The sequence below is a fragment of the Prinia subflava genome, chromosome 25, assembly GCF_021018805.1.
Source record: "Prinia subflava isolate CZ2003 ecotype Zambia chromosome 25, Cam_Psub_1.2, whole genome shotgun sequence".
NCBI classification, from domain to species: Eukaryota; Metazoa; Chordata; class Aves; order Passeriformes; family Cisticolidae; genus Prinia; species Prinia subflava.
In genome coordinates, this window is record NC_086271.1 from 5,095,459 (window position 1) to 5,114,329 (window position 18,871).

Consider the following 18,871-nt stretch of genomic DNA (forward strand, 5'->3'; position numbering starts at 1 on the left):
TGAAATGATGGGCTCACTTGTAAGATTAGATACCAGAACTCCGTGGAACTTGTGTTATCTTTCTCCCACGGGTTTTTGGTGTCTCCTCTCGCTTGGTTTTTTCCTGTCATTCCAGTTGTGATTTATCTTGCATGCTTGTTTCAAAACAAGTTACCCTGTCAAGCTGCCATTATACAAACATTTGTCCTGGTTATCCTTCCAGAGTTATTCACAGATCTAAGTCCTGGCAATGTCAGGGACAAGAATGATGATAGGTGCAAGATCCACCTTCTTAAAATAGCAGTTTGGGGTTTTTTGTGTTGTTTTGGGGCTTTTTTAGTTCATCTTGGTGCCATATGGGTTTTACTTAAGGACATGGTTTGTCCCTAGAAAAGTGTCTTTTAAGAGGATGGAACAGCTTAAATATGTTCAAGAAATTAATTAAAATGCCTTTCAATGGAAAGGGAAGGAGAGCTTTTTTTTTTTACCCAAATTAAAGCTGCAGCCTGGTGAAACATTTTGTATCAGTTACAAAAGGAGCTCCAGTACATTCCTCTGAAACTAGGGATGAGCCAACTGCATCTGCGAGGTGTGGGAGTGACATTTCAGAGCCCACTGACAGTCTCATTGTCACACTGAACATCATCTCTCTCTTACTGGTGCTGGCTGAGAGCTCCTCACTTTCCAGGGGCAGAACTGCTCCTTTGGAAAATGCCCCTGGAAGGCATGGACACCTTTGGCCTGGGAACAGGCTGCCAAGGAAAATTAAAGATTGGGTTGAGATAGCCTGTCTCGAGAAATCAGCCCTCCCTTCCCTGTCAGAAAGCACTGGGGAAAGGGAAAAGCATGAAGAGTTTTCTGAGCAGTGGGGATGTTCACTGGTGATTTCTCTATCCAATCTTTCCAGGTGCTACAGTAATTGCATGTTGCACTGTGGTGATGTTCCTGAGCCTTAAGCAGGTGTAATTATCTCCTTCCTTACGGGAGGATTTCCAGGGTAGAGCACTAGGGAGAGACCTTTGATGTCCTTGTCTGAGTTGTGATGGGTTTGAGAAGGGAAATGCCTCAGCAGAGGGGACCCGGAGCTGCCAGACCTCTCTGCTGTGCTGTCAAGTGAGCAGCCGCTTCCAGCTCCAGCCTGGATTATTTTGTTTACAAGAAGCTGACAGAATGGTAGGATTGTGTAGGTTAGAGGAGCTCTCTGGTCCCACCTCCCTCTCAAAAAGCACTCAGCAGCGTTTCTGTGTGTGTGAATGTGTACAAACAGAGATCTGGTGCAGATTGCCACCTTCCTGCGTGCTACCGGGCTGTTCCCAGAGCGGGGCTCTGCCACAGGGGCTGTGCTCAGCCCTGAACAGCTCAGATCTCCAGCCCTGCCACAAAGAGAGCCATCACCTGCACTGGGAAAAGGTGTCTTGGGAGGAGCAGGTGCACAGAGTGAGTCTGAGGGACGAGGAGAGCCAGGCAGGCACTGGTAAAACATTCCTGTGATGGAGCTGATGGCGTAATCAAAGGCCAGAGCCGTGGGCAGGAGCAGCGAAAGGAAAGGGAGCAGCAGTGAAAGAGGCAGCACATCAGAGAGGCTGAAGGGGAGGCAAAGCTGCAGTGGGAGCAGGGGGAGGTTTCCCTCTTTGGTCTGTTTGATCTGCAGCTGCAGCGCTCTGGAGGAGAGGGGCTCCTCCAGAGGCTCCTGTGGAAGCCAATTCACGGTGCTGGGAGGGCAGGGGAGCCTGCTGAACCTGCAGATGTTTCTGCAAGGCTTTGCTGCCCTGGGGAGTTGCTTGCAGAGCAGAAACTGTGGGCAAAGACCCGGTCCAGGTTTTCCATGAGGAAGGGCACGTGGTGAGGTGGGGCGAGCTGGGTGACAGGTGAGGTGAGGAACGTGCCCACAGTCAGTGGGTTAAAGCTCTGTCTGAAATAAAACCACTCAGCACACACTCAAGGGCTATTCTTTAAATTCCCCCCAGAAACTCTTAGATGTTCCTAAACTTTGCAGTGTTTGGATGCCACGGTGCAGTGGGGAGCAGGGTGGGGAGAGGGCACGGGGATCAGAGGTGCCTGCAGGGGAGGACAAAGGCTGGGCTTGTTGGCTGCTGGGAAAGGGCCAGATGGAGAGGGAGAGAGGGAGGAGGAGGAGGAGGAGAAGAAGCGGATGTTGGAAGCGGTGATTCAGGGGTGAGGGGCTGCACAGCCACACCCCAGGGTCTGACCGTGGGGGCAGAGCCAAACAGCAGAGCCAGAGCAGTGCAGGGGGCTCCAGGGCTGGGGAGAAGATGTGATCCACAGGAGGCAGCTGGGATCATTCCCAGACATGCTATAGGGGTTTATTCCCTGCAGGGCAATGTCATGAGTGAACTCTAGCCTTGTTCCTGGGAATGACTCCTGTGGGGAAGCCCAAGGTGAGGTGGGCTGTTCCCTGGGGAAGCCAAAGCAGCCATTGGCCTTAGAGGGAAAAGAGGAGAAACTTCTGTGAGCAGCTTTGGTGGTGCTGGTGGAGCGTGGCTGGGGCTGCCTGTGACCTGCTCTCTGTTTCCCTTGGCATGTTTTCCAGGAAAGAAAAAAAAAAATTATTACATCCTTGAGTGTCAGGGTGATTTCAGTTTTTTAAATTACTTTTTAATGCTCCAGAACCGAGTTGCTGTAAGTTTGGGCAGCTTGATTTTACTGACACATCTGCACAGCCATTTGTCTTAATCCTTCCTTTCCTCTCCACGTCCGTTGGTGCTCCTGGAGTGGAGCTGCTGCAGGATGAGCCCAAAGCCTCTGGGGTCGCCTGTGCTGCCCTGGCTGGTGTTTCTCGAGAGCGCTGCCTGCCCCTGGGCTGTCCCAGACGTCCTGGGAGCAGGGATCCAGGAAGCTGGGCTGATCTTCTCACGGAGATAGAGGTGTCTTGCTGGCAAAGACAGCTGGGCTTGGACGTGCTCACAGTGACTAAACCATGAGTTGACAAGAGCGTGTCGGAGGTGTGATGTGAGGAAAAGCAGGGTGGGGTCAGACACAGGTGTTGGGCAAGAGCACAGGGGAGGTACCACAGGGAAGAGGGACCTGGCAGGTGGATGGGAAAACAGCCCTAAAACTGGGTGTCAGTGTCAGATGGAGGAGATGGTGATTCAGGAGCTGCACACGTTATCTCATGGGTAGAGGCCTGTGGGAACAGCACTCCTGGAATAAGTGAGGCAGAAGTGGTTTAGCTCTAATTTATTTTATTTTTTTATGCAAGAGGTGGGTGTGTTGCTGAGGCACGGGGACGGCTTGGTGGTGCCTCAGTTTGCTGACAAAAGCAGGGAGAGGGAGCAGGGCACAGGGGCACCTGGCCTGTGAAGCTTGGGGGATCAGAGGCAGAAGAGAGCAGGATGGGATGGGTGCCCCTGCCGGCAGCCAGGCAATTCAGGGTGGATCTACCCTCCTACCCTGCCACTGAGATAGAGAGGGTGGGGTTTTCCATCCATGCCCATGCTCCCTGTTTCCTGATGTTGCGTTTGGCCATCTCTGCTCTGGGTGGGCTCTTGGCCCTTCAGCTGGTCAGAGCTGTCCCCTCCGAGGGAGGGAGCCCTTGGTGGGGCAGGCTGTGTTTTTGGCAATGCCTTAGAGGTGGGATGCTGGGGAGATGGGACAGGCAGCTCTTCCCAGAGGGGCCTGGGGGGTCAGACAGTGCACAGCAGCTACGTGAGCTTTTCACCAGAGTTGCAGCAAAGATGGGAGAAGCATCTGACCCGTTTATAGCCTGAGATAATTTCTGCCCTGGCAAAGCCAGGAAGAGATAAAGCAATGGAGAGCTGAGAGCTAAATCTCTCCTGTACAAATGCTGGGAGCGAATGTAATAGGATTGTTGAATTGGAGTTACATGTTTTCCAGGATAAGTACTGGCTGGTGATACCGGGCTGTCATAGCCATGCTTAAATCAGGAAAAGAACTGGGGATTTACAGCAGTTGTTGGGGATGCTGAGGTTTCCCTGCGAGCCTCCAGAACGGCAAAAGGGAAGAAAAGGCTTTTGTAGATAAGACAAAACAGATCCCTGAGAAGGCTGGAGCTCCTGGTGGGAGAAAACATCAGTGCTCTGACCTGAGGGTAGTCGGGTATCACAGGTTTTTCTTACACTAAGTAAAAACTCCTTGTAGATCTTGCAGCTGAACTTTTGTTAGTTTGCATAGGAAAATGGAGGTTTTTTAGCAATGCTTTGATTTATTTTTCCGCTCACCTTTCAAGAGATGCATTAAAAACCCTGCACATCCCGAGTGCCGTGTTAAACACGTATCATTGAGGTACAGTTTTAAGCTAAGCTTAGGAGCTGTCAGACCTGAGCTTGTCTGCCTAATCTGGATTTGGTCTCTTTCCCTGTGAGGGCTGTGATGCAGTGATAATTACAGGACAGCTCCTGCCTCACCTGCAGTGATGGGTTGATTCCTGGCAGTGCTGGTGGCAGTGGCTGCCCTCACCCTGGTTTTGTCCCAATGGGATGGGGAAGGATGTTTGTTGCTCCCAGTTTGGGGAGCCTGGGATATGCTTCTCCTTGCTTATGAGCCGTGTGTCCATCGCTTGGGCTTCCAGCCAGGCAAGGGAGGGAAATGCCTCATGTCCGAGGGAGCTGCTTGGGGGCAGACATTTGTGATGGGACAGGGGCTGGAAGAAGGGGTTTTTTGGGGCTAGGAGGAGGATTTTTTGGGGCTGAGAGGAGGATTTTTTGGGGCTGAGAGGAGGATTTTTTGGGGCTGAGAGGAGGATTTTTTGGGGCTGAGAGGAGGTGTTTTTTGGGCTGGGAGAAGGACTTGGGCACCATGGCAGCTGCTGGCGTTGGGTGCAAGCGTCCTGCAGAGCCTGTCTGTGCTGGGCACGTGTTGTTGGAGGTTCTGTGGAGCTGCTGTGTGCCCAGCCCGGCTCTGGGCCAGCACAGCCCCTCCTCGGGGCTCTGCACACCCTCTGGGGATGGTGGGAAGGGGAAGCACCCAGCCCTGGGTATCAGCTGGATTTCAGTGACAGCTCTGCCCCTCGTTAGGACTCAGCCAGCAGGGATTGAGACTTCCAGGCTGATCTCCACATCCTGCATGGATAAAACTTCCCAGAAGCATTGCTAATGTACTGCTGCCTGTCCTGAGCTCCCCACAGACACAGCCCCTCTGGTGCCAAGCCCTCCTGGCTCCGCAGGGTGTGGGGGACACGCTGTGTTCAGATGAGCTCTGTCTCCTCTCCTGAAAACCCAGCTCTGCTGAGGGACAGCAGCAAACCACAAGAAACAGAAAGGGTTGGGTTGGAAGGGGCCTTAAACCCCCTCTCATTCCAACCCCCTGCCACAGGCAGGGACACCTTCCATACACTGGCACCAAGCCCTGTCCAACCTGGCTGCTGGGACAATCTGTCCCCCAGCCTACCTGTCTCTGCCTTCATCCTCTGCAAGCCTCCTTTCTGTGTTTGAGTTTTTCCAGGAGCTCTTTGTTCATTCCCACAGCTCTCCTGGAGTTCTTACCTGCCCTCGTGCTTGGAGGAGGTGGTCCTTGAGTATTAACCAGGTTTCATGGGCTCTTCCACCTTTTATCCTGTGGGACTGCACCAAGCAGATCTCAGAGATAATGACTGCGTCCAATTGTTGTTGACTTTTTGATGAAAATCCCTTTTCCTGGCTGTGCCTCTTCTTCCCTGTGAGATCGCAGAGCCGTGCTTTGCCTGCTGTGAAATCCTGGGAAATGCTGCTGTTCCTGTGCCTGGTTTGCTGGGAGAGGGGAGGTGCAGCTGTGCACTGTGGCCCCAAATCCCTGCTGGGGTGAACGGGTGTCCCTCCCTCGCCTTGGGTCTGGTGCATCCCTGTGAAGCAGCACTGGAAGTTTTTGTCTGGGAGCTGCTGTGTGGGGCAGTGCTGTGGGTTTGGGGCTGCTGGCTCCTGGCAGCTGCCTCCTCTCCTTCCCAGCTCTCTGGCTGTGGCTGCTGGATTGAGCACAAGACTACCATTCCTGTGGAATTAGGGATGGATAAAACAGCGGCGGCTGCTCAGAGAGCAGGTGTTTCCTCCCAGGGTTTAGGTTACCGAATTCATCAGGACCTTCCAACTTGTTGCATTTTAAATTCCCTGATCCCCAGGAACAAAGTCATTTTCTCAGCTTTGGAGGCTGACATCTGCTTACAAGGATTACGTGTGTTCCTGGAGCAGTGGGCATGGATTTTCTTCGTGGAAAGGGATGTATTGGAGAGAGTATTAAACCCCAGTACAAGTTCCTGCTCTGGAGTGGAAATTGCTGGGCAGGTTTGGAGGCAAGGCATGTTGGAGCTCGCTTATTTATTTGGCAGATGTCTGATGGTGTTACATCATCCCCAGCCCTTGGAGCTGCCAGGGCTTTGGAGGGCTCAGTGTGTTGTGGTGGGTTGGCCATGGGATGCTCTGCTCTGCCCTTTCCCACTTTCCTGGTGTGGGAGAATTCCCATTTTCCATAAGGAGCTGTCAGCAAGCTCTGCCTCCCACAAATCCGTGTCCTGAGGTGATGGGAAGCACTGGTCAGGGAGAAGAGCCGTAGGAAATCTCTGCTGGAGGATGCTCAGGAGTTGTCAATCTGCTCCTGCTTCCAGTCTCAGCAGCGTGTAGGGATGGTATTTGCTGGGGATAAGTGACCTTTTACTGCTTTCGTTGTGCAGGCATTCCAGAGATTTATTTTAAAAATGCATTCTGTTTTGCTACCTGAAACCTCTGCAGTGCTCCCAGGTTATTGTTTTGCGAGATCCACACCAACCTTGAGCATAATTTTGCCAAGAGCATTCAGCTGGGAGCCAAGCTTTCTGTGAAACTCCAGATCAATAGCAGTGGTACAATTAGCTGAACCCAAGGCCTGTGGAAGGAGTTGCTTTAGTGAAATATCCTTTAGAACCAGGAAATGCTGCCTGCAGCCCTCAGTGTCTGGAGCTGACCGACCGCAGACCGAAGGGAAACTGCCTCAGTTGGCTTTTGTGGCTCTGGGACGATACAAACAGCAGCAAGGAGTGAGAAGCACTTTGGATTTGAACCATTTCGCCCCTGCCATGACAGGTCGAGGTGGTGTCAGTGGTAAAAGTCTGGCTGCCTGAGTTTGGCCCAGGTGTGTTTCAGGGGCTCAGGCAGCTGAGCAGCAGCTCTGGATGCTGCAAGCTGACCTTCTGATCTTCCTTTCCCATTCCAGGAGCTACGTGGGACAGCCAATGTTTCCCTTGGGTCCTGTCCACTGTTGTGACACTCTCGTGTGAGTAAGGACTGGGGTGGATTTAGTGAAGGTGTGTGTTTGCAGCTCTTGCCCAGCCTCCTGTGCTGTGCTCACCTCCCCTTCCCTTCTCCAGCCTGCAGAGTAGAACGAGTGGTCTCTTGGGAATAAAAATGTTAAGGCCTCTTGGAGATGCAGAGTGAAATGTTTACATGAGAGACCGTGTCAGCAGCTGCATGTTTTATTCAAGCAAGCGTGTCCAGGAATGTTTATAGAAACATGGCAGCACTAAATCGGGACAGTTGGTCACTAATCTTTGCAAAGATACAAAACTGATTAAATAAAAAGAATGCCTGAGGCAGCCTCTAAGTTGCAATATAAGGGTGACCCAGGCTTTTAGAGGCTCCTCTCTGGCCCCTGTTCTCCCCACACTTCCTCTGTGTGGTCACTCCAAATTGCTGCCAGCTGGCCCATTCATCCTGTGTGGGGCTGTGCTGCTCCTCAGTTCTGACCTCTCAGAGAGACAGACAAAATCTGTGGCTTGTGCAAATCTTTGAATTTGCAGCCAGCCTAACAGTGAGAGGGAGGAACAGAGGGAGTTTAAACTGCAGAGGGAAAGGATTCTGCTCTTCAGTGCCTCACTATTGACCACAGACCCCACCGTGTCCATAAATGAGTCTGAGTCTTCTTGCCTGTTGTGTTTGAGGTTTTCTTGCCTCTGTGTTGCCTTCTACCCTTGTCTCAGACATCAGGTTATGGTGTGTTTCCAGCTAGACAAATATGAGCTGTGTTTTTGTTCCAGGATAAGATTTTTTTTTCCAGCCGAGTGGTTTTATAGTGTGGTGCCTTCACAGAGACAAAAACAGAACAGGAAAAGAAGATTTAAAAAAATGTCAGCATCATAAAGAAAGAAGAATGAAGCCAGAGGACTGCTATATCATCAAAGTGAGCGTGCCAGTGTGTGAACATGTGGCAGGGCAGTCAGTTAACAGAAAATGATAGTGAAATTGGGTGATATTTCCAGTCTCCCCAGGGGGAAAGCACATGTGGTTTACAATGGATAATGAAATGTTATGGTTTTTATGTCTAATACGTTAATTCTGCCAGGGCAGTAATCCCGAGGTTCCAATCCACATTTAAGTTGGAAAGATATGCACAGGCTTTTATTGAGGACATAAACTACAGTGCATTTAAGGCAAAATAACAGAAAGATGGGAGAGGTTTCCACTTCCCTTCCTCCCACTCTATTGTATCAAATACTGACAGAGGGGCTGCTGCCATGAAGCCTGGTGCTTCTTCCATGGCAAGCACAGGTGTTAATCCCTTTTTTTTTTTTTCAATTTTGGGAGGGAGATATAATTTGTGATGTTTTGTGCTTGTGTGGGTTTTGTTAGGAGCAATCTTGAGCACTTCTGGCTTGAAACAGCTGCAGGGACTGGTGGTTGTGGATGAGCCCAGGTACTGATCCAGTGTCACCCGTGTGTTGTGCACCTGGTTTGCCCTAATACAGCCCCATTCCCTCCTGTGCTTCCCTGCCCAGTGGTGGGGATGTGGCTCTGAGCCTGAGCTGTGCTTTGAATCGGGGCCATGTGTTCCCTCTCTGCTCCTTGCAGCAGCACCGGGGCTTTGCTCAGTGCCCAGCGAGCAAGTTCAGGGGGCCAAAATGGCCAGAAAGTAACATTGTGGTGTTCTGGCCAGCTGTGTTTTGGGAGGCAGGTTGCTGGAAGAGGTAGGCAGGATGTGGCAGCCCTGATGTGGTCGTTTTTGGAGAGGTCTGAAAAGGAAAGGAGGTGGCTCTCTTGCAGTCCCAGTGGTGTCGTCAGAGCACTTCACTCCAAAGCCCAGTACTAGATGGACACCCTTGGTTTAACCTTTTCTTGCCATCTGTGGGGTTGGGCTGCTTTGCTGTGGCTTTGAGAGCTTCTCCACTGGTGTCCTGCCAGCTCATGTCCCAGGGGACACCTGCTGCAAGGACCAGGGTGGAGAGGGAGGAAGAGGAGGCCCCTCCCTGGGGAGGCTCTGGATCACCTGTGCTGCAGGCTCCCCTGATGGGGAGCGTGCAGGAGACCTGAGGCTTCTGTGCCTTTTGTTCTCAGGGGTCTCTCCAGGGCTTTGCTCCGTGGCTGATGTGGGAAGCTCTGAGTTTGGTGTGCTCCTGAAATGGGGCAAGAGAGGGGTGCTCACGGCCTCTGTGCTGGCCTGGCTCAGCTCGAGGGAGCTCAGCGGGTTCTGCAGAGCCCCAAATGAGGAACGTGGTCATTGGCGTTGGAGGAGTTCCCTTATCTGCCCCCGCTGTGGCTGCAGTGGGGGAAGTGGGCCACGTTATAAAAGTCATTTCTGCAAGTGACCGAGCCCAGCATTCTTGACGTGCTTCAGCACACAATCCCCCACTTCTGCTTTTGGGCAATCAGTGCAGGCGATGAAACGGAGCTGCTTTGTTACTCTGCAGTGTATTCCTGTTCTCCTGCCTGTTTACTGCAACTCTGATACCTCTCCACCACTATCCATCCCCTGCCCTGTGTGTTAATCACGTCCCTGTGCATGTCTGTGGGGAATAGAATCGAGGGAAAATAGCTTTGGTCACACAGACTTATGCAGGATCTGCCCTGCCATCTCTCCGAGCTTTTTAGAGTTGGAACAGTGACAGCAGGCAGCATTGGAGTCCACCTCCCAAATGTTGTGTTTAATCCTAAATCAGACTTTAGCGTTCAAGTAACAGACAAATACTGAAAAGCCTCATAAGAAGTAGGAGGAACAGGCAGGACTTTAAAAAAAAAAAAAAGAGTACAAATGAGGAAAAGTAATCAGCAGTTCTGGAACTATTATGATTTTCAGAATGTGAGGCTTTTGCCAGTGAAAGGGAGCAGGTCTCTGCCCTTGAGCTTGCTTAAGAAGTTAATCTGTGTATGAACTCTGAGACTTAGGGATCACTCAGAGAAGTGATGGATGTCTGAGCCTTCAGTCTCACATTTGCACAAATAAGAAGGCAAGGTTACATAGCAGTGGCCTTAGAGGCTCGTGTGAGACCCTAGTGCAGCCCTACCAGAGGGTGGACGTGGGACCCACGGCTGTAGCTGCCCTCTGTCAGGGTTGCTGCTGCTGTGCAGACATTCAGGAACGGGCTCACAGGAGCAGGGCTGGGGTTGGAGTACCACAAACCAGGCATTCTTTGCCTTCTCTGTCTATAATCAGCCGTGGCCTTCCTCCACAAAGGAGTTTGGAACAAGGTTTAAAGGGGCTCTGTATTTTCTTTCAAATGTGCTGGTACCAAAAGATAGCCAAAGACTTCTGACTGCAGTTCAGAGAATATGCTTTCAGTTGCTTCATGCTTTTCTTCTGCACTTGTTCTGCCTCTCCTCTCCTTGTCCTGCTGGCCATGAACAAGATTTATTGTTTAAAGGTGTTTCCTGGTTGTGCTTCTCAGTTCCTGCTATTCCATCAACTGTGAGGTGGCTTCAAGGCAGTGGCTCGTCTCCCTTGGTATGGAGCTTGTGTCCTCTCTGCCAGGCATGGGTGGTCCTGGGCATTTGGGAATGGTTTGGACAGTTCCCCTGAGCTTTGGGGTCAGTCAGGTGGGAAGGGATGTGTGGGGTCCTCCCAAAGCAGGATCAGCTCTGGGACCAAACCAGGCTCCTCAGGGCTCTTCTCCAGGCAGGGCTTGAAAACCTCCCAAGGATGGAGCAGGCACAGCCTCTCCTGAGAACCTGATCCCACCTCCCTTTTTGCCATGAGCATCTTCATGGTGGAGAGCTTGTTGTATCCCAGCTGCTCTGCCAGGGATTCCCTGTGTCCTACTGGAACATGGTGCACCTGGACTTGGCAGGGTCCCACTGTTGTGGATGCCACAGATGGGTACAGAGTGTGCTTTGAAATGAAAGGTTTGCTCCTGGTGAGCAGCACAGCACTGGCAAACAGATATATGGAAATAGAGTTATATGGGATGTTGTGGCATGGCTTTGAATGAGGGGAAAGTTGAAAATCAGCATTTACTTTCATATAATGTTGTGTTGCTCTTTCAATTAAATAACTTGATGTGAGTTCTAAAAGGGAAAAAGACCCCTCAAGGCAGCTTAGAACAAGTTAATAGGAAAGGAGAAGCAGGGAAGGCACTGAGCCATAGAGCAGAGATGTGTGGTCAGTCCAGTTGTGCCAGCTATAATGTTTATAACCCTGAGTCATCCTGTGACAGTCGGTGCTGGTGGGCCTCTGGGCAGGGCCTGAGGTGCAGCTCTCTGCTCACTCTGGAGAGCCTTGGGTCAGGCTGTGAGTGGGGTCAGGGCCCCCTGAGAGAGGTGTTAACAGTGTGGTTCCTGTGCCGTGCTCTGGTCTGGGGAGGTTGAAACCAGGTCAGGGCTTCTTTTCATTGAGGTGACATTGAGGGGAGATGTGTTTTGTTGGTTTGTTTTTTTTTTTTTATAAACCATCTGGCTGTAATAGAAGAAATAAATTGGAGCTTGTTTTCTAAAAATGAGAACATGTGCAGTCAAGCAGCATCTTTTATTTTTATGCAGCACATCTAAAATAGACGCGAGTCTGCCTCTTTGGGAGCGTGCATCCGGCATGAAGGCGCGGCAGCGTTGGTGCTCCTGCCTTCTCCCTCCGTGCTCCCTCCCCTCACTTCCCTGCTCCCACCACTTGGCAGTGAGCTGCCGAGGAAGTGATTGGGGTTTGGATGTGCCAGCCATCCCCACGCAGCGGGGGGAGGCGGCAGTGACACCAGGAGGGCGTGGGTGGGTGGCTGTGGTGCTGCTCAGTGCCCCTCTCTCTCAGGAACCTCCGTGTGGGAGAAGGAGGGAGCAAGGACACTTGTGGCAGCCCTCCTGGGTGGAAGGTAGAATTGCATGGACAAGGAAGGTCTGTATGAACAGAGGAATTAGTGGCAGGGTGCTTTCTGCTGTGTCCCTGGCGTCGGCAGGCCCCAGTGGTCTGTGCTTGAACCGTGTGCTCGGTTTGCTCAGCCTGCAGAGGAGCAGTTGCTCCGAGTTGTTTTGGTCTGCCTGGAGTGGAGAGCATCTCCCCTCTCAATTCCTGCCTCCACCACATGAGGAATCATGGAGTCACAGAATCATTTAGGTTGGGAAATAGCTCTGAGACCATGGAGTCCAAGCTTGTGCATCGATGCCTACCGTGTCCCCAGCCCAGAGCACTGAGTGCCACGTCCAGGAATTTCTTGGATACCTCAGGAATGGGCACTCCAAACCTCCCTCTGGCTGTCCCCTCCTGTCAGGGAGTTGTGCAGAGCCACAAGGTCCCCCTGAGCCTCCAGTTCCCCCTTTCTCTTTGATGTCCCTTCCCTGTGTTTGGGCAGCTCTGCAGTTGTCCAGGGCAGGGGAACAATCAGCCTAAACTGTCTTTTTTTTCCCATCAGGAGATGGGGATAATACTTGCCTTGCAGGGGCATTGTGAATGTTAATTTGCTAATTATTTACAAAGCACATCAGAGCGCTGCTTCACTTATACACAGGGTTATGATAACATCTAATTACTAATTCCTTATGACGTTTCATTTTCTTTCTCCCACAAATATTGGCCTAATGCAGGGACAGCCTTGTCGGTGCCTGTCATCCCAGAGCCTGAGAGGGAATAAAAGAAGCTGGATCTGGTTTGTAAATGGTGCCTCTTTATCCCCCCCTCCTATTCCACCTGACCCACAAAACCACTGACCCTTTGGTGAGCTGCTGCCTGGCTGGTGTCCATCAATGGGTCACTGCTTGGGGAGGACTCACCCCTTCCATGGAATTCTAATCTCTCTGGGAGAACCTCTTGCTTTTCCCTGCTTTCCCATCCTTCCCAGCCCCACAGCTCTGTGCCCTTTCTTGCTGGGCAGGGCCAGGTGAGGGGTGATGGGCAGGAAAGAAGGAGCTGCCCTGGGAAGATCTCTGCCCTCCCTTTCTGTGGGATCTGGACCAAGAGCTGGGATAACAGGGTACAGGATTTTCTCCCTAAGCTTTTCTCCGTCTTTCTCGCTGTCTTTGCCCGGGTTTGCATCCCATATTGTGCTGTTCTGTTTCATGGTGTGTGTGCAGCATCTTGTCTCTGCTTTGGCCAGCGTGGAGATGAGATTTCATCCCGTAGTGTGTTGTTTTTCTCTGCTCCAAATGAGTAGAACTCGGAGACCTTTGCTGTCCATCACAGATTGCTGGTTTTACTCGGCTGTGAGTGGCTTTGGGCGCTTCTGAGGGTGTCAATATCCTGTGTGTTTAATGCTTCAGTGCAGTGAGTCCAGAAGCTTGTGATACCTATTTTTAGTGTTGAAAAGTTTTGACAGCTAAAGTAAACCTACGTTATCCATCACTTGACAGCATCGTCACCAGCGTGCAGCTTGTCACTCTTGTTCAGAGCTGACTTTTCCAATGAAATTAAAACTATTGGCAGGGACGTGGTGGAAGTGTGTCAGAACGCAGCATGAAAATGACAGCAGCTACTGCCTAGTTGCAAAAAAAAACAGAAGAGAGGAGGTGTTTGCATTAGAGGTCTTGAATAAAATGTTCCTCCTTGAGCCTTCCCGTGGAAAAAGGAAGCAGTCCCTGCTCTGTTGAGCTCTGGCTGATCCCTGTGCCACGTGGCTGTGGCAGTGTGCGCCGGACAGGGCGCCGGGTGCTGCAGTGGGGTGTCACAGCCACAGCCCTGTCCCCGCTGGGCGAGCTCACCCCCATGGTGTTGGGCACCCCATAAACCCCCCAGGGGGCTGGGGAGCGCAGAGCCTGTGGTGCTTTGGGCCTAGAAGAGGTGGCCCAGTGCAGATGCTTTGGTGATGAGGGGCCAGCAGGGTTTTCTGCAGGTGCTGATCCCTTATGCAGAGGTGTGCATTGCACGGGCCCAGGGGACAGCAGCAGCCCTGCCTTTGCAGGGGTGAGACAGCCCCGAGGCTCCAGAGCTCCAGGAGCCTTTGGGTAGCGCTCCCAGGGATGCCCAGGGATGTGGGGTGTCTGTGCAGGGCAGGGCTGGATGGTCCTTGTGAGTCCTTTCCAGCTCAGAAGGTTCTTTAGGTGTCTGCAAGCAGAGTGCTCACACTGGTGTGAGAGCTGCCAGCCACCAGCAGCGCCAGGAAATGCGAACCTTAAATTTTAACTTGTGCTTGGGCCAGAGGTGGTTCCTGCCTCTTGTCACTTGTCTTGGTTTCACAGGCGAAGGTGCTGGCTTGCTGCCAGCATCCACTCCCTGGAGCTCATTAGGAGCCTTTTCAGCTCCCCTTGTAGCGAAACAACAGGGATCAGCTTTCCCAGGAGCTGATATATCTGCTGACCTCTCCAAAGGGAAAAAAACCTCCTGTAATTCATTACCTGACTTCTGTAGAGGCTGAAAGGGAACTATTTGTGACTGAACAATACTTGCCTTTCACAGCCCCCTTCCTAATCCCAAATAGAAACATGAGGCTGAGAAAATCTTTCTGATAGCAGGGAGTGTGGATACATTCAACCCAGTATAATTTTTCATGGCATTAATGTTCTGTAATTGCCAGGGGTTGGTTTGCAGGTTTTTGTTGGACAAAGTGAAGGCAGGCAGTGTTAAACATCAATTTGAGGGGGTAGAAGTGATTCTGATGATGGTGTGAGGGTTTTCCATCAGTGTCCTCTTGTGAGGTGCTGCATCACAGATATCCAGTTTGAAAGCTGAGGTTTTAAGAAAAAAATAATGCAAGCTAAGCCAACTTTGTTCTTCAGTTTACAATTGAATACAAGATGGCTCAAGTCAAACTGTCCCCTGCTAAGCAGAGACAGCCCTTTGCTCGTGCCAGGTGTGTGAGGCTGCACAGGCACAGAGAGTAGGATTCTGGGGTGAGAGCCAATGCATGGCTCAGCCACATCATCCACAGGGAACTCTGAAGGCCAGGTTACCTGTGCAGGGCTGCAGTTTTCCAGGATTCTGTGGAGAAGGGCACTCATGTCCCAGTGACGTGTGCCTGGTGCCTGCGAGCACTACCAGCATCATCTGTGCTTGTGGGATGTTTGGAGAGGCACCAAAACTGCCCGTGGACATCAGGTCCTTGGTGTTCCCCCCAGGGTGCTCCTGACAGGTGATTAGTGGCTGGTGGGCCCCAGGTCGTGTCCTGAAACATGTTTGATCAGAGTGGTTATCATCACCTCAGGAACTCCGCCGTGACTTGCAGAAGGACCCGTGTGGCTCCGGTTGTCTGGGTGTGGAGACAGAACGCTCCTCCAAGGCCACCTGTGTGTGCAGGTGGAAAGTAAGGCAGATACAATCATGAATTTTTGAAGCACCTTGGCTTTGTAAAGTAAGCCTTAGTTAAGGAGATATGGTCTGCAGAGCGGTGTGTGAGCAGGGCAGATGCTCCTCGTATCTCACCTTCCTGCTGTGCTCAGGGTGAGTCACTGCTGAAGTGACTCCCTCTTCTGTGCCCCAAGTGCTAATCCATTGTTAAAATGATATGAACTCATGTGTGCTAATTAGCAGGTGTGCCAGGGTGTGAGAGGCCCAGGATGTTAATTAGGGTTGATAAACACACCTTTGTGCAGGATACAGACCTGGATTGTGTCTCCCTCCCTTTCACCACAGAAAAGTGCTGTGTTGTGGGACTTTTCTCCTCTAGGCTGAGGTGGGATCTCCACGTCTCAGCTCGGTATTTGGGAGAGCCTTTGGGCTCCCTGGAAGGATTAATAGGATCACAGAATGTCTTGAGTTGGAGAGACCCAACAGGGATCATCCAGTCCAGCTCCTGGCCCTGCACAGACAGTCCCACCCTGTGCACCCCTGGGAGCGGTGTCCAAATGCTTCTGGAATTTGGGCAGCCTTGTGCCCATTCCCTGGGGAGCCTGGGCAGTGGAAGAACCTTTTCTTGCAGCCTAAGCCTGCCCTGATACAGTTCCAGCCCTTCTCTGGGTCCCGTCCCTGTCACAGGGAGCAGAGAGCGGAGCTGCCCCCCGTGAGGAGCTGCATCCCCCACTGAGGCCTGACCTGTCTTCACACTGGTGGGATTCGTCCTGCCAGAAGGATGGAAGGAAAAGAGACTTTTCCCAGTGGTACCATTACCCAGCTGAGGAGGGGAGGGTCATTTGGTGGCCAGCTAGAGGGCTGAGCTCACGGCCACTTCTTGAAGTTCCTGGAGGTGACGTTCCCTGCAGCCATCCCGCTCAGGACCTGCCCTGGCTGTCTCTGTGCCGTTTCGAGCAGAATATGCTGTCGGGCACATTTGGGACTGTCTCAGAACAGGTTTTGGTGGTTCCTGGCTGGCGCAGGGGAGCCCTGCTGTTTACACAAGCTCGGAGGGAGCCCACATCAGAAGGGTGTATCCCGGTGCGTCAGCGGGGCCAGGAGCCAGGGCCAGCCCTGGAAGCGCCTGTTCTCGCTGGCGGGAGCGGGCACGCCGGGCCCAGCCGGCCAGGGCTCCCGCTGCTCTGGCTGCTCCATGCCTTCCTGACAGCCAGGCTCCTGCTCTGCCACCCCTGAGGCCTTGCAGGGTCCTCAGCCAGCCACGCTCCCCTGGAGGAAGCATGTCACTCCTCAGGAGGAGGGTGGGTTGGATCCTGCGTGACTCAGGAGAGGGCATCCCTTGCCTCTCCCTCCATGGATCTCTCTCCAAGTTAGGCTTGCTGTTTGTGGCTTGCTGGTTTTTGCTCCAGTGCTGTGGGTCGTGATTGAAGGGGAAGTCATTGCTTTTCTTTTACACATCTGCACTGAACCTTGTGGCTCTGCACAACTCCCTGACAGGAGGGGGACAGCCAGGGGGGTCGGGCTGTGCTCCCAGGGAACAGGGACAGGAGGAGAGGGAGCAGCCTCAGGCTGTGCCAGGGGAGGCTCAGGTTGGACACCAGCAGGAATTTCTCCATGGAAAGGGTGGTCAGGCATTGGCAGCAGCTGCCCAGGGCGGTTTGGAGTGCCCATCCCTGGAGGTGTCCAGGGAAGGTGACAGTGCTCTGGGCTGGTGACAAGGCAGGCATTGGGCACAGCATGGACTTGATGGCCTTGGAGGTCTTTTCCAACAAAATGATGGTGTGATTTAAAACCCACCAGTGGTTACCCCAGTGTCTGAAGCTTTCTGCAAGTTGTTTTAACAGCAGCTCATGCTGTCCTGGGAGGTTCTGGCCATGCCAAGGTCGCAGGAAGAGATGCCCCACACTGCTGTGTCAGGGTGCAGGTGGCCCCTGCGCTGGCAGCAGAAGGGTGGTGCTCCCTTCTGCCCTCCGAATCGGAAAATCACTGCAGACAATTGCTGCTGATCTGCCGTGGTAAGCACCTGTCCCTCCTTCGAGTGTGGCAATGTGGTTGCTGTGTCTGTGGGAGCTGGCTGTGCACACCTGTGTGTGGGTACACGCCGTGTCCGCCCCTGGGATCCGCTGGGAGCGATCCCGGCTGGGCAGTGTGGCAGCTCTGACCTGTTCCAGTGGGACAGAGGTGGCTGTGCCCTAGTGGACCCAAAGGCAGGCAGCAGCAGCAGCCCCTGAGTCACTTGTATGTGGCCCTCGTAGTCACTCGTAGCTGGCCAAACCTGCTTGTCTGCTCAGGGTTTGCAGGTTCCCCATGCTGAAAGCTGCTCTCCCGTTTGTTTGTCCCACAGATGGGAGCTGTTGGTTTGCTCATCCGGGGTTTAAATTCATCGTAATATTGAGGATTGTTTGGTGCTCCCCAGTCCAAACAGTGTCCAATCCCATCCCTCCTTCAGCCCTTTGCTGTTGTCAGGGTGGAGCACTCTGGTGCTCCTGGGGTGTGCCTGTGGTCACGGGGGGACCTCGTGCTGAGCGTGGGTGGATCTGTCGGGAACATCTGCGGCTGCGAGCGCCGAGATGAGAAGTTAAACCCAAGGTGTGTTTGAAGTGGGCTCAAACTCACTGCTCACTCCTGTTCCTGGTCATGGGGGCTGTGAGGATGACTGTGCCGGGTCAAATTGCTGCTCTGATATCTTGTCCCTGTCCCAAAATAGAATTATGCACGATCTTTTGCCATTTTATTTTCTTCTTTTCCTCATGGTTCTGTCCCTTTCCCAACTTGTGGTCACTGCAGAGGGCGGGACTGCAAGGGTATGGTGATTGCTCAATACTCGGTATTTGTGAAGTATTCACGCAGGGTTGTAAAAGTTAATTTGTTAATTAATTTGATTTCTGCTTGTAGAGAATATTTACTGTGTTGTCTTCTTCCTTTTCAGAGCAGTTTCATACCCGTTTTTCTTGCCCCATATACATGGTGCAGAGGGAAGGTGGGGGAAGTTGGGGATAAACACAGATGGGCTGGGTTTTGTGTTGGTATTTCTTATTTATAGCAACCATTAGCCAGCCCTGGGCTGGAGGATGCTGCTGCTCAAATCTTAATCCAGCGACAGCTATGTGGAAGTAGGGAATTAAGTAAAACCAGATCTATGCGTGATTTCTAATTCCCTGGAGCTCCCCATCCTGGAAACCCTTCTGCACCTGTGGGCAGCTCGGTGGGAGCGGCTGCCCGTGTGTTTTTAACGCGTCCTCCCAGAAGCACCATCCGGATACGTACCCGGGGAAACCCTCGGGGTCACCGATGGGGAGTCGAGGACAGGATGTTTTATTTTCTGTCTTGCTGGTGAGCTGCTGCCTGCAAACACAGCAGAATCCCGAGCACCGTGGAGCTGGTGTGCTCGGAACGCTGGAGCCAGTCCCTCTGTGCGCTGACTGGGGATTTAGTTCTTGGCTCCTCTCGCAGCGCCGGTGAGTTAAAGTCACCCCAGAGGGATGTCCTCAGGAATTCAGATTTCAGGAGCCGGCGGGGTTGAGTGGCAGCTCGTCTGAAGCCTGTGACGGGAGGAATTAATCAG

At 52.4% G+C, this 18,871-nt stretch overlaps 1 protein-coding gene across 4 annotated transcripts in view; it reads left to right on the top strand.

Moving 5' to 3' along the window:
- TIAM1 (TIAM Rac1 associated GEF 1) overlaps nucleotides 1-18,871 on the top strand; it is a 152,113-nt gene that overhangs the window by 36,882 nt on the left and 96,360 nt on the right. Inside the window, exon 3 of one of the 4 annotated variants that reach the window (XM_063419452.1) lies at nucleotides 7,117-7,176. The exons of 2 other annotated variants lie outside the window; for them this stretch is intronic. The gene's annotated coding sequence lies outside the window, so the exon portion shown is untranslated. Of the gene's footprint in view, nucleotides 1-7,116; nucleotides 7,177-18,871 lie in introns of those variants that run through there. One more of the 4 variants, XM_063419450.1, reaches the window with a different exon arrangement.